We start from the raw sequence: 15,148 nt of genomic DNA, 5'->3' as shown, positions 1-15,148 counted from the left end.
GAAGCTGGCAGCAAACTGGAAAGGACCCTATCGAGTCATAGAAGTACTTGGGAAGGGATACTACAGACTGTCCGAGCTTGATGGACGAGAGCTTCCCCGATCATGGCACGCCTGCAACCTACGAAGGTACTACGGTTAGAAAAGGTAAAAGGTCTCACTAAATGGATGCACTCTTTTTCCTGAAAAGATTTTTTAATGAGGTACCAGGTCGAGACCTAGACCAGAAAAATCCCACATGTATATATTCGCATTTTCCTTTAAATAAAATATATTTCAGATATTCTACAAGAGTCGAAGACGCATTAATCTGAAGTATTCATCGTCCGATTATAAAGCAACAGGTCGGCAGAAAGTGAAAAAAAAATTCACTGCCCGACCACGATAAAAATAATCGTCCGATAAAGGTGAAAACGCGATTCACCCAAAGGACGATCTAAAGATACCAACCATTTTCTACAAATCGGCAAAGATGAACACAGAATAATGTAAGAAGTTATCGAAAGCAATCCAAAAAAAGAACCTGACGAGGTCTTACGGATAGCTAAAATAATAACATAAAGACTGGCCGACGTGCGGAAGTCAGACCAAGTCAACCCAAGTTATAAGTAAACCCTGGAAAGAGGTCTGGCCAACCCTATTAAAGAGGATTACTTTAACTTAGAAGGGCCCGACATAATAAAGTCTGCCCAAAACGAAAAGTTATACGAGTAGTCCCTGAAAGAGATCTGACAAAGATCCAAGAAAGAGGACTACGAAAAATAACTTAAAGGAGACCGACATAACCAAGTCGGACTCCTACTACTAAAAAGTTATCAACATAATCCATGAAAGAGACCGAGTAAAGGCCCAGAAAAGGGGATCACAAAAATAACTTTTGAGGGGGACCAACATAAATCGGTCATAAGGTGCTAAAAAAAACAAACAAAAGCGAGGAAACCGAGAAACAAGTCGGACCCCCCACATGCACGGCCTCAAAAGGATCCAAGCTACAAATGATAAGCACGCAAACAACTTAAAGAGGCCAGACAGCAAAATTTCAACAGATATCATGCATAATACGATAAAGCTTCAAGAGGCCACCACAAAACCAACCTCGGAAGCTACTTTTGTTTTTCAAAAAGAGTTGCAAGGCAGACAACTAGAAACGTCAAAAAAAAAACAAACAAAACAAAGTTCAAAAGCCCACAAACCGGGCTATTTACACAAAATATCCAGAAAAAAGATCAGCTAAAGATCGTGAGCTTTCCCGACAGCATCAGTATGAGGAAAAGGAGGACGAGTCTGAAGGGGCACGGCATCTACGGTTCCATCATCCTGGTTTAGAATCTGGCAATCCGGATCAGATGCAACGGGAGGAACAGAGGAGGTCGACACCTTAAAAGAAAGCACTAGGGGAGGATCAGCATCATCATCATCCTGGTCATCAGGGACAATCTTACCATCCCTCACGACATTGTCCAGGCTAATGAGAGTCAAGTCGGCATCAGGAGCAACAACCCGGAACTGTTCCATCAGGTTCTCGGAGGCAGCAGTTATGCTACCCACAAGATGACCTTGAAGCTCACCATAATTAACCCGGGCTGTTTCCAAATCCTCCCGAAGATGCATCAATTCCCTATAAGCCGAGACATAGCTGTCCTTATGTTTCAACGCCATGTCTTCGGCCAGCTTCAAAGAAGCAGCAAAGGCAATAGAGCTGGCCTTCTCACTCTCTAACTCCCTCTCCACCTTCGCTAACTTCACCTCCAACTCCTCCTTCAAACCCTTGATTCGATCAAATTCCGACTTGGCCTCTTCCATAAAGGATTTTGTGGCATGAATCGGAATCCCCTGAATTGTTCGGAATATAGCGGCACCCATATGAGCCATCTTCACACTATTTTTAGTAATAAAATCCAAATTTCGAAGAAGACACACGTCGTCCATGGAAAGCCCACCATAGGGGGCAATTTGCTGGTCAACAAACTCAATGGCATCAAAATCTGGGGCATCCAAGTTAAAGGGCTCGGATGTTTTTTGCTTTTTCAAAGGTGGGGCACCAGAAGCAGTAGCAGAAGTTTGAGGAGGATCGACCTGATGAAACTGGGGAGTAGGAATTACTTTTCTCGGCCCAAGGGAACTCGGCACAGGAGGCTTCAGGGGGACCTGTGAAGATCCCTCGCCAGCAACCTTGGCCGAGATGTTCAGAGCAGCAGTTGCCTTCTTCGCCCTTTTGAAGGCCTTCATAGAGTCATTATTCTTTGACATCTCTACAAAACACAAAAATAGCCACGACAAAGAGTTACAAAAGAGGAAGAAAAAGGAAATAAGTATAGAAACAAGTCAAACAAATAGACAAGCAAATACCCAAAGCAATCCGAACCAAAGATGGATCACTCAAAAATCTCTTCGTATCCAGATGAGGAGGCTTCCCCCATAAATCTTCAAGAACAACTACAAAGGCCCGCTCAACCTCACTAAGCATTTCCCATATGTAACGTGGCACTCTTACATTCTTTTGCCACTCTAGAGGAAAAGCAGGCTCGTCATTTTCATCAAGAAAAAAGGGGGCGGGCCCCCTCGACTGCTCGAACTTTAAAGAAGTAGTTCTTGAAGTCCTTAAAGGACTCGTCATACATCGGAAACACTTTATGGCCCTGGGCGGACCGGAAAGATACCCAAGAAGCTTTCTTTTTTGAAGAACTGCCAGGCTTGGCAGAAACAAACAAGTAAAGAAAAAGAGTCTGAGAAGGTGTTACATCTAGTTCACAACAGAGAAGTTTTGAAAATTTTAATAAAACCCTAGGAATTTGGGTGAAGTTGGGATGGAGCAACATTACACGACCACAACAGGTCGGTTTCAAAAGCAGTAAAAGGAAAAGTAACATTCAATTGGCTGAAAAAGTATTCATAGGCATAGAAGAAAGGACGCTCCCTCTCGATGGAAGTCGGAAACCAAACCCTCTCATCAGAATCAGGAGCAACAAGCTCGTAATCCCCCTCGCGAGTGTTGTTACCACAAATCCTATGACGCTTCTTCAGCTCTGTGCAAAATTCAGCATCCACAACAGAAACACACAACAAAACAAGGGAGTCCAGCCAATCGGACATCCCCTCGGGAATTCTGGAAGACATCTTTACAATGTTATTGCGAGAAGACATGAGGCGAACTAATCTTACAATTAAGAAAAGAAAATGAGGTTACTACAAACATCTCGGACAAAGGGGAAAACAACTCGGTCAATACTTCTGAGGCAATGAAAAGCAAGAAAAGGAAAACCCCAGGACTCAAACCAAAGCCCTGGGGCATCCTTTGGAGGCAACAACAAAGCAAGGTTTCCAGAAATACCCTACAGATCGCATCCCAGCATTTCTCAAAAAGGATTCAAAACAACAAAGCGCTTTTTCATCAAAGAAAAACACAGCAAATGATTACAAAGCCTACCAAACAAAAACATTCCCAAAGCAACAAAGCATGGGACCATTAAAGATGCAACCTTTTTGAAAAAGATCAGACAGGAAGAAATCTCCAAAAGTAAGAAATAGATACGGATCTTCTACCAGTACCAAAAGCAACCAGAAAGCAACAGTAAAATCCCAGAAAAGCCTCAACAGAAATTCCAAGAAAAAACCACAAGAAGGAAGCACATCACAAGCAGCAAATAAAAGATCGCAAAAAAAGATCCAAACTTTCAAACATGCAAAACCAGAACACTCACCAAAGTTAAAAACGAAGCTACGGAAAAAGCAAGAAAAGCTAGTACCAACCTGGAAAAGAGCAGCAAGCTTCAAAGAGGGAAGACGAAATCTGGAAATACCTTCTCACGAAGAATGTGAACAAAAGTAAATGTCGCAGGAACCAATGCAAAATCCCAAGCGCCAGAGAACACCAAATGACGCCGCAACGAAATAAAAACAGAAAGTACAAAAGCAGAGAGTGGAGAGAATTGAGAAAAGAAGTCACGAAAGAGCAAAAGAAGAGAAACCGTTTTCAGGTTTTCAAAATCCAAAGTAAAAGAGCCTAAGGGAAATGGGTCAATTAATGCTCAAAATTAAAAGCATTAAACCCTCGAACGTTCCCAAAAAAGTGCGCGTCTTTTAGAGTAAACGTTCTACATTCAAAAGCAGATACAAAGGAATCGACAAATGCTTGAGTTCGGCTTCACCAAAGAAGGACCGAAGTAAAAGACTCGGCCTCGAAAAAAAAAAGAAGACCGAGCTCAAGCAGGGGCACTGTTCATACCCTGGGTCGAGTTGTCCGACCCGGGATGTTCTATAGACAAAGCGACCGACCTCTTCAGGTCAGGATAACCCGACCTCTTCTCAAAGAGCTCGGCCAAGACACAGGAAAGCCCAAACAAAGGGCCCAAATAGAGGAACACGTCCCAAATCCAAGGGCATCCCAAGCCCATAGAGATAAAGGCGGTTCCTTTAAAGATGACCTCACTTAAAGATAAGATAAAGATAAGAAAAGATAACTAACTTATCTTATCCACAGATGGCCACATTTCACCATTATAAATACACTGGAGCACCCAGGTATAACTCATACTCTGATTCTACTTAATACTTGCTTAATACCCTTGATAACTTAAGCATCGGAGTCCCTTGCAGGTACCCCCCACCGGGGACGAAGGATCAGCACCACCACCAAGTCCAACAAGTCGGACACACCAGCTCCGGCCGCCGTACACCTGCCGGACACATCGGCTCCGACCAACACAGAAGATCTCATCCGAGATCGACCTACAGTTTCAGGTAACCCTCGGAACAATATCCCTTATGGCTGGCAAACATTGTGCTAGTAAAAAAGTAGAACAGAAAATGGAGAATGTGTGTGGACTACATCGATCTCAATAAAGCTTTCCCAAGGATCTGTATCCTCTCCCAGTATCGACGCTCTAGTTAACTCAGCTTCAGGATATCGATACTTGTCTTTTATGGACGCCTACTTGGGATATAACCAAATCTCGATCTATATGCCAGACCAATAAAAGACCTCGTTCATAACCTCAAGGGCTAACTATTGTTACATAGTGATGCCCTTTGGGTTAAAGAATTCCAGAGCCACATATCAACAGTTCATAAACAAAGTGTTTTCACCCCATCTAGGGAAGCTCATGGAGGTCTATGTGGATATGCTTGTTAAGGCTAAAAATGATTCGACACTGTTGTTCAATCTCTTTGAAGTTTTTTCCACAATAAGGAAGAATAAGATGAGGTTAAACCCCTCGAAATGCACCTTTACAGCAGAAGTCAGTAAGTTCTTGGGCTTTATGCTAACACAAAGAGGTATAAAAGTAAAAATCCAGACAAATGCCGAGCCATACTCGACATGAAGAGGCCGATCTGCCTCAAAAAAGTTCAGCAACTAAATGGGAAATTAGCAGCTCTATCTAGATTCCTAGCAGGGTCGGCACTAAAATCACTACCCTTGTACTCAATTTTTTTGAAAGGGAAAGTGTTCATGCCCTGGCTCAAAGTTTAAAGACAGACCCACTAAAGAATGAAAGACCTAACCCAGAAGGGTTGGTCTTCGCACTTACCCAACCTGTTTAAAGAGGTCGGACACCATCGAGAGAGCCCAGCTCTACTTGTCCAAAGCAAGTAACTACCTCCGTGAATCTTTTCACTATCTTTATATTCCCTAAAAGATAAACCTCAACAACCTCTCAAGATAAAAAGGGAACGGTTATCCATCAATTAAGATGGAACTACCTCAACAAAAGAGGTTATCAAATCTACTATAAATGCACTGACACCCCTCAGATATTATTTACGTTCTAATGTACTAAAAACCTGCCTGAAGCCCTTGCTAACTTAAGCATCAGAGTCTCTTGCAAGTACCACCCCCACCACCTCGCGAGGAACTCAGACGGTGCCACCTCGAAACCAAGAACAAGTCGGTCGCTGCCACTAAAGGAGCCTAGACTTCACGTTCAGGCCGAAATCAATATTTCAGGTAACCCTCGAAATATTGGTGCCGTTGCTGGGGACTTGAAATTCACCCCTTAATGATGGCGAATAACCAGTATGAAGATGGCCATAGTGCATCTAAATCTAAACCTGTAGCCCAGCCAAAAAGTCATGCTATTGAACTCCCTCCACCACCACAACACACTCAAGGACTTCCCAGGGAGGGGCCCTCAGGGAATCCCCACCCGAGAAGGATTCATTCGGAAATCCACCATCCTAAAGATGAGGAGACCCCTCACACAACTGAAATACTGGACATAGTCCATGGCCAGTGAGAGCGACTAGAACAGCTTAAACACGAAGTGCGTGGTAATTGAAAGCTGAACGAGAGCTGCTTAGGGAGGTGAAATGACACAGAGAGCTAGAAGAAAAAATCCTGAAGTTGGAGACCGACCTTCGCAACCGAAGTAATTGAACAGATCGGGAAGAAAGCCCTTTGGGAGAAGAAGACCCGTTTGTAAAAGAGATCATGCGAGCTTGGGTATCAAGAAATTTCAAAATGCCCGACATGGATCTCAACGACGGGACAACCGATCCAAGGCACCATCTTAGCAATTTTAAAAGCCGGATGTACCTTGCTGATGCGTCTGATGCCACCCGCTGTAAAGCCTTCCCAATGACCTTGACCAAAGCTGTGATAAAATGGTTTGACAACCTACCTAGCAGGTCGGTGACTTGCTTTGATGACTTGACAAGGAAGTTCCTTACCAGATTCTCCATCCAGAAGGATAAAGTAAAGCATGCATCGGGCTTGTTAGGAATCAAGCAGGAAGTCGGGGAAAAACTTGGGATTATATGGGGAGATTTAATAAAGCATGCCTAGAGAAATAGAACTTGCCCACAGAAGCAATAATAGTGGGATTAGTTAATAGCCTTAAAGAAGGACCATTCTCTCAATCCATATCAAAGCAACACCCGGCTTTCTTGTACGAAGTCCAAGCACGAGAAGAGAAGTATATCAACATGGAAGAAATGCTCCACTACGAGAACCTCTCCCAAAGTCCAGCCTGCCTTACTCGCCTCAGGAAAAAGAGAAAGAACCAAGAAAAAGGAAGAATACAGGTCGGAGAAAACTCACAGATACCATAGCTACACTCCTCTACGAGTCTCCCTTGTAGATGTTTACAGGGAGATATGTCATACTAAGAAACTTTCACCGCCTCGTTGATGAGTGGATAATTTATACGCTTTTTGGCATTGTTTTTAGGTAGTTTTTAGTAGGATCTAGCTACTTTTTGGGATGTTTTTATTAGTTTTTATGCAAAATTTACATTTCTGGACTTTACTATGAGTTTGTGTATTTTTCTGTGATTTCAGGTATTTTCTGGCTGAAATTGAGGGACCTGAGCAAAAATCTGATTCAGAGGCTGACAAAGGACTGCAGATGCTGTTGGATTCTGACCTCCCTGCACTCGAAGTGGATTTTCTGGAGCTACAGAACTCAAATGGTGCGCTCTCAATTGCGTTGGAAAGCAGACATCCGGGGCTTTCCAGCAATATATAATAGTCCATACTTTACGCGAGTTTTGATGATGTAAAATGGCGTCAAAACGCCAGCTCTCTGCCTTTTCTGGCATCAAAACGCCAGAACTGGCATAAAAGTTGGAGTTAAACGCCCAAATTGGCACCAAAGTTGGTGTTTATCTCCAAGGAAGACCTCTACACGTGTAAAGCTCAATACTCAACCCAAGCACACACCAAGTGGGCCCGGAAGTGGATTTCTGCATCATTCACTTATTTTTGTAAACCCTAGTAGCTAGTTTTCTTATAAATATGACCTTTTACTATTGTATTTTCATATTGGAATCTTAGAATCGGGGAATCTTTTGATCATATTTTGATCTCTGGATCACAATTTGGGGGCTGGCCATTCGGCCATGCCTAGACCATTATCACTTATGTATTTTCAACGGTGAAGTTTCTACACACCATAGATTAAGGGTGTGGAGCTCTGCTGTACCTCAAGTTTTAATGCAATTACTACTATTTTCTATTCAATTCAAGTTTATTCTTGTTCTAAGATATTCACTCGCACTTCAACCTGATGAATGTGAGATCCGTGACACTCATCATCATTCTCACCTATGAACGCGTGATTGACAACCACTTCCGTTCTACTTAAGATTGAGCGTGTATCTCTTAGCCTCCATTCCGAAAGATCGGAGTCTTCGTGGTATAAGCTAGAATTATTGGTGGCCATTCTTGAGATCTGGAAAGTCTAAACCTTGTCTGTGGTATTTCGAGTAGGATCTGGGATGGGATGACTGTGACGAGCTTCAAACTCGCGAGTGTTGGGCGTAGTGACAGATGCAAAAGGATCACGGGATTCTATTCCAACATGATCGAGAACCGACAGATGATTAGCCGTGCGGTGACAGCACACATGGACCATTTTCACTGAGAGGACGGGAGGTAGCCATTGACAACGGTGAAAACCGAACATACAGCTTGTGATGGAAAGGAGTATGAAGGATTGGATGAAGGCAGTAGGAAAGCAGAGATTCAAGAGGGACGAAGCATCTCCATACGCTTATCTGAAATTCCCACCAATGAATTACATAAGTATCTTTATCTTTATTTTATGTTTTATTTATCTTTTAAATTATGAAAACTCCTTAACCTATTTGAATCCGCCTGACTGAGATTTACAAGGTGACCATAGCTTGCTTCAAGCCGACAGCCTCCGTGGGATCGACTCTTACTCACGTAAGGTTTATTACTTGGACAACCCAGTGCACTTGCTGGTTAGTTATGCGAAGTTGTGAAAAAGAGTTGAGATTACAATTATGCGTACAAGTTGTTGGCGCCATTGTGTATCACAATTTCGTACACCAAGTTTTTGGCGCCATTGCCGGGGATTGTTCGAGTTTGGACAACTGACGGTTCATCTTGTTGCTTAGATTAGGTAATTTTTATTTTATTTTCAAAAATTTTTCAAAAATCTTTCAAAAAATTTTTATTCTTTTTCGTTTTTCCACAATAATTTTTGAAAAATCCAAAAAAATAATAAAATCATAAAAACTCAAAAATATTTCATCATTCTTGTTTGAATCTAGGGCCAAATTTTAAGTTTGGTGTCAATTGCATGATTTTAATTGTCTTGCAATTTTCGAAACACATACATTGTGTTCTTGATGATCTTCAAGTCATTCTTGATGAATTGCCTTGTTTGATCTTCATGATTTATTGATTTGCACTGCATGATGTTTCTACATATGCATTCTTGCATTCGTATGGCCCAAACATGAGAAAGTTCTAAGTTTGGTGTCCTCCATGTTTTTTTCATTAAGAAAACTGAGTTCTTGATGTTCATCTTGATCTTCAAGATTGTTCTTGGTGTTCATCTTGACGTTCATAATGTTCTGGCATATATCTTGTGTTTTGATCCAAGAATTATATGTTTTGACTCATTTTGTTGTTTTTCAAAATTGAAAACATATCTTCTTGAATAAAGGATTTAGCAAAATGAAAATCCAAGAACATAAAGCAGAGGAATTACAGAGAAAAAGCTGAGCGTTCAAAACGCCCACTGAAGAAGGAAAACTGGCGTTTAAACGCCAGCCAAGGTACCTGGCTAGGCATTTAAATTGGGCGTTAAACGCCCAAAACATGCAGCTCTTGGGCGTTTAACTCCAGGATGACACAAGGAGAGGAATTTTGTTTTCAAATCAAATCTTTTTCAAATCTTCATATTTTTTTCAAATCAAATCTTTTTCAAATCTTCATATTTTTTTCAATATCAAATATTTTTCAAATCAAATATTTTCAATCATATTTTTTTCAAAAATCAAATCTTTTTAATTTCCTTTTCAAACCTTTTTCAAAATAAATTTCAATCATATCTTTTTAAACATATCTTTTTCAAATAATATCTTTTTCAAAATCAATTTCAAAATCTTTTTATAACTTTTTATATTTTTCAACTTTATTTCTTATCTTTTTCAAAACCACAACCAATTTTTCAAAAATTTATTTTAAATTTATTCTTTGTATTTTCGAAAATTCTTCTCCTCCCTCTCTTATCTTTTTCTATTTAAACACTAACATTCCTCCTCCATTGTCAATTCGAACTCCATCTCTCTTTGTGTGTTTGAATTCTTCCTTACCTACCTCATCCTTCAATTCTTGTTTTCTTCTGACACCTCAAAGAATCTCTATACTGTGACATAGAGGATTCCATATTTTCTTTGTTTTCTTCTCTTTCATATGAGCAGGAACAAAGATAAAGGCATACTTGTTAAAGCTGATCCTGAACCTAAAAGAACTCTGAAAAGGAAGCTAAGAGCATTGACATTAGGATTTTTGCTAGTAAAGAATTTATAAAAATATTTGCGTTGTAGATATAGCTTCTAAACTAACAGAAATCCCTTCGTGCAAAAGTTTTGGTTATCACAAGTAACAAACCCCTAAATAAATTGATAACCGAAGTATTTAAACCTCGGGTCGTCTTCTCAAGGAATTGCAGGGAGGTATGTTCTTATTATTGGCTATGAAAAAGGTAAAATTGGAGTTTTTGGAATTTGGGCAATGGGCACAGGTATATTTTCAAAGCAATAAAAATAAATAAATAACTGTAAAATAGACTCTTGGCAAGGTATAAGAACTAGAAGTCCTATCCTTATCAATTGTGATGAGAATTGGATTTTAATCCCACTTAGTTAACCTTTACTAAACAAAGGAAGGTCAAGTGGACTAATTAATTTGATACCTAAAGTCCTAGTCTTTCCTTTGGAAAGGCTAGAGTTATTGGAACTCAAATTAATTAGCAACTCCCAATTTCAACCACTGCTTTATTTGACAGCTCAAGAGTCACCAATTACTCAACCAAAGCCAAAAGGGTAATAGAAAAATCCAAATTATTTATATAAATAAAAGACACAAATCATAGATCCGAAAATACCTCAAATTATATTTAAATAAGAAAATCAATCCAAATATGGAACATTGAAAATAAATAAATACCAAGAACATTGAACCTGGGATCGAGATTCACTCCTAAAACTAAGAGAAGTCCTAAATCCTAATTTCTAAAAACTCTACCTAAATCCTAAGAGAGAGGAGAGAACCTCTCTCTCTAAAAGCTACATCTAAAACATGAAAAGTGAATTCTGAAAGCATGCCAATGAATGGATGCATTCCCCCACTTTATAGCCTCTAATCTGTATTCTCTGGGCCGAAAACTGGGTCAGAAACAGCCCAGAAGTCACTTCCAGCACTTTCTGGTCCGTACAGGTCGCGGCCAAGTGACGCGGAGGCGTCGCCCACGCAGCCGCGCGGGTTGAAGTTCGCAGATGCGACGCGTCTGCGTGAATCACGCGTTCGCGTCACCTAGCGTCAGGGCAACTAGGACATATTATATATCAAATCGAAGCCCCGGACGTTAGCTTTCCAATGCAACTAGAACCGCGTCGTTTAGACCTTTGTAGCTAAAGTTATAGCTGTTTGAGTGCAAAGAGGTCAGGCTGGACAGCTTAGCAGTTTCTCCAACTTATTGTATTCCTTCCATTTTTGCATTCTTCCTTTCCATCCTCTGAGCCATTCCTGCCCTACGATATCTGAAAACACTTAATACACATATCAAGGCATCTAATGGTAATAAGAGAGGATTAATAATAAGCAAATATAAGATCAAAGAAGCATGTTTTCAATCATAGCACAAAATCAGGAAGGAAAATGTAAAACATGCGAATTGTATGAATAAGTGAGTAAAGAGTTGATAAAAACCACTCAATTAAGCATAAGATAAACCATAAAATAGTGGTTTATCAACCTCCCCACACTTAAACAATAGCATGTCCTCATGCTAAGCTCAAGAGAAACTATAAAGGGATGAAGAGGAATGATAGAATGTATGAGATGCAACCTATGAATGCAACTAAATGCAAAAATATTTCTACCTACTTGGTGAAAAAGTAAATAAATCTTTCAAGAATAAATATGAACTGGATTTCACTAATTCAAATCACAAAATACAATACAAATAACTTGTAAGAAGAAGATAGCTCATAAAAGCAGGGAACATAGAATTAAGCGCTGAACCCTTACTTGGTAGTGTATATCACTCTAACTCTCAAGTGTCTAGGGTCAATTCTCTCAATTCTCTACTAACCTTGCTTTCTCTAGCTTGCTCTTCATCTAACAATCAACAAAAATTTAATGCACCAATACACAAATCAAGAGGTCTTTTAAGGGTTGTAATGGGGTTAGGGTCAAGGTAGGATTGTATTTGGCCAAGTGGACTAAAATTTGAATCCTTAATTAACATAAACTTTCCACCTAACTTAAGACAATCCATTTAATTAAAATGCAAAATCTAACTTCCCATTAACTGTGCTTTCCACATGTTCGTGCATCCTAACATTGAGTTTAGTACATATGCATTAATACCAACACTTACTTTGGGGCATTTTGTCCCCTTTTATTAATTGCTCTTTTTTTCTTTTTTTTTCTTTTTTTCTCAATGCATATGATTAAAGTATTGAATGTAATAATATGTGCTCAACTATTATTTTGCATATTTTCACTAAAATATACAACACCCAATTATTCAAACCAAATAATTTCAAACCCAACTTCCCCACACTTAAATCATGAGCGCTTTTACTAGTCTAAGCTAACCAAGAATTCAAATTAAAGACATTATTGTTTTCTGCTTAGAGTTAGTAATGAGCTAAAGTAAAGAACAAATGGGTATATTAGGCTCAAATTGGTTTGCAAAGGATAATGAAAGGGTAAGGCCATATGGGTATGTAAGCTTAGTGAAACAAAGGCCTCAATCATATCAATGCATGCATACATTAGACAATGGAAATATAGAATTAAGCAAGACAAAGATCACAATTTTAGAGAGAAAAACACACACCAAAAATAAAATATTGGTTGATAAAATGCAACCAATCAAATAGGCTCAAAATCTCACTGGTTTTGTGTGTTTGGGCTCTAAACTATGTTCCAAAATAATATTTCTTCAAATAAGTTTTTCAAAAAGTTTTATTCAAATTAGTGAAATAATATAAAAATTTATTGAAAAAGAAAATATTACTTTAACCAAGTGATAAAATATGCACAAAAAAATAAACATGCAATCAAACATGCAAATGCAACAATGAAAAACAAAAATTGGTGTTGAGAAGGGACTAACTAACCCGTGGAGATCGGTATCGACCTCCTCACACTTAAAGATTGCACCGTCCTCGGTGCATGCTGAGATGTGCAGGTGGATGGGGGTTGTTGTTCCTCAGTTGGTGCTCTCTTTGTTCCTTTCCTTGCCAGTGGTTTGGGAGTAGCTCTCTCTGTACCCTTCTTGGTGGCCATCCTGAAAAGGGAAAAATAAAGTAACTTTTAAAGCTAAGGGTTAGAGCAAGGAAGAGAGCGGGAAAGGTGGTAATCACTGCATAGGAAAGAAGAATGACGTTAACACATGGTCATGACTACATGTGAAAAGTCATCAATGGAAATATAGTAAGTGCATGTGAGGACAGTTAAATGCAAGATGTTTATTGGCATGCTAGCAAAGGCATGAGTAGCATAGATCAAGTATTCAATGTCCAAGTTAGATTACCAAGTCTTTCAAACTAACAATCATGTTTGTAATAACAATTATATTTGATTAATAAAATATAAAAAGGATTTTGTAAAAAGCAAGCATTTATAGCAATAGATTAAAAGAAATCTTAAAAATAGTGCACAATGCCATACGGGCGTTTTCACAAACACATAGCATGCATGGTGAATAAGCTATTTGAAAGTATTAAATTGAACATGCAAGCAACCCTTTAAAAAGTAATATATAATTGTCAAATAATCCACAAAAATATAGAAAAACAATGACCCAAATAAAATTCCAACACCTAATGAAAATAATGCAATGAATGAAAGTATGCAATTAAGTAAAAGGAAATGAAAGATAAGAAGAATGAGAAGGGAAAGAAGGGAAGAAGAAGTAAGTAAGAAAGGAGGGAGGAAAAATTAGGATTGGGGAAGAAAAGATAAGATATTTGGCAAATTAGGATAAGCTGTGCGGCGCAAGCGACGCGGACGCGTGGGGCACGCGGTCGCATGACTTGCACTTATACAGATAGACGCGGTCGCGTCGGTCACGCGGTCGCGTGACCCATTTTATGCCACTGGCGTGAGGATAGCCTCGCGCTCGCACAACTTTCTGTTCAAAATCATTAATTGCCAAATATTGGGTGACGCGATCGCGTGGGGCATGCGATCGCGTGAGTGGGCTGCAAAAAGGAATGACGCGGACGCGTGAGCCATGCGTCCGCGTGGATAGAATTGTGCGTTCAGCACCAATTCAGCACCACTCTCGCACAATAATTCGTAGTGCACCCTTTTTACGTCGAAAATTAGGGCATGCGGTCGCGTGGGAGGCCATTATTCCCATATGACGTGGTCGCGTCAGCGACGCGGTCGCGTGGGACGATTTGTGCTATTGGCACGCCTCCAGCCACGCTCTCGCGTGACTCTCTGTTCATGTTTTATTTTCTCCCCTCTCCTTGCGACGCGGACGCGTCGCTAATGCGATCGCGTCGCGTGGAATTTTTTTTTAATATTAGATGCAAATGCAGATGCAATGAATGTTATGCAAAATTCCAGGTTCAATCAAAACTCAAAAATAGACTAAAATTTAAACTGAAAAAAGAACGATCATACCATGGTGGGTTGTCTCCCACCTAGCACTTTTAGTTAAAGTCCTTAAGTTGGACATTCTGGTGAGCTCCTTGTTATGGTGGCTTGTGCTTGTACTGATCCAGGAATCTCCACCAGTGTTTAGAATTTCAGTAGCCTCTGGGGTCCCAAACTAGGCGCAGAAAGCCTTCAAGTAAGTTAAAGTAAGTGACAAGGCCCTAAGAGTGGTGATTGGTAGAATGGATTCCGGGGTCCAAGACCTTGCCTTTGCACCCGTCTTTTGGTTGAGTAATATTGTTCCATCTGGGTGGCAAGCAGTCTGAATTCTCAAGTAAGCGGCCAAACAACTTCCTAGACCCATTCAGTTGAGCTCTATACCAACCTTTACTCTTAAACTTAAAGCATCCAACCATGATGAACCTTGCAGGACAATTCTTATCACTGGCCATCTTCCTCTTACTCTTAATGTCACAAAGAGCTCTAAGTTGACCATCCGTCTCCAGTAGCCCGTATTCAAGTGGAATTAGAAAGCCAAGGGATATGAATTTCACCCACT

Source organism: Arachis duranensis, chromosome 3 (genome assembly GCF_000817695.3).
Source record: "Arachis duranensis cultivar V14167 chromosome 3, aradu.V14167.gnm2.J7QH, whole genome shotgun sequence".
In the NCBI taxonomy this organism is placed as follows: domain Eukaryota; kingdom Viridiplantae; phylum Streptophyta; class Magnoliopsida; order Fabales; family Fabaceae; genus Arachis; species Arachis duranensis.
This window is presented reverse-complemented; position numbering follows the sequence as displayed.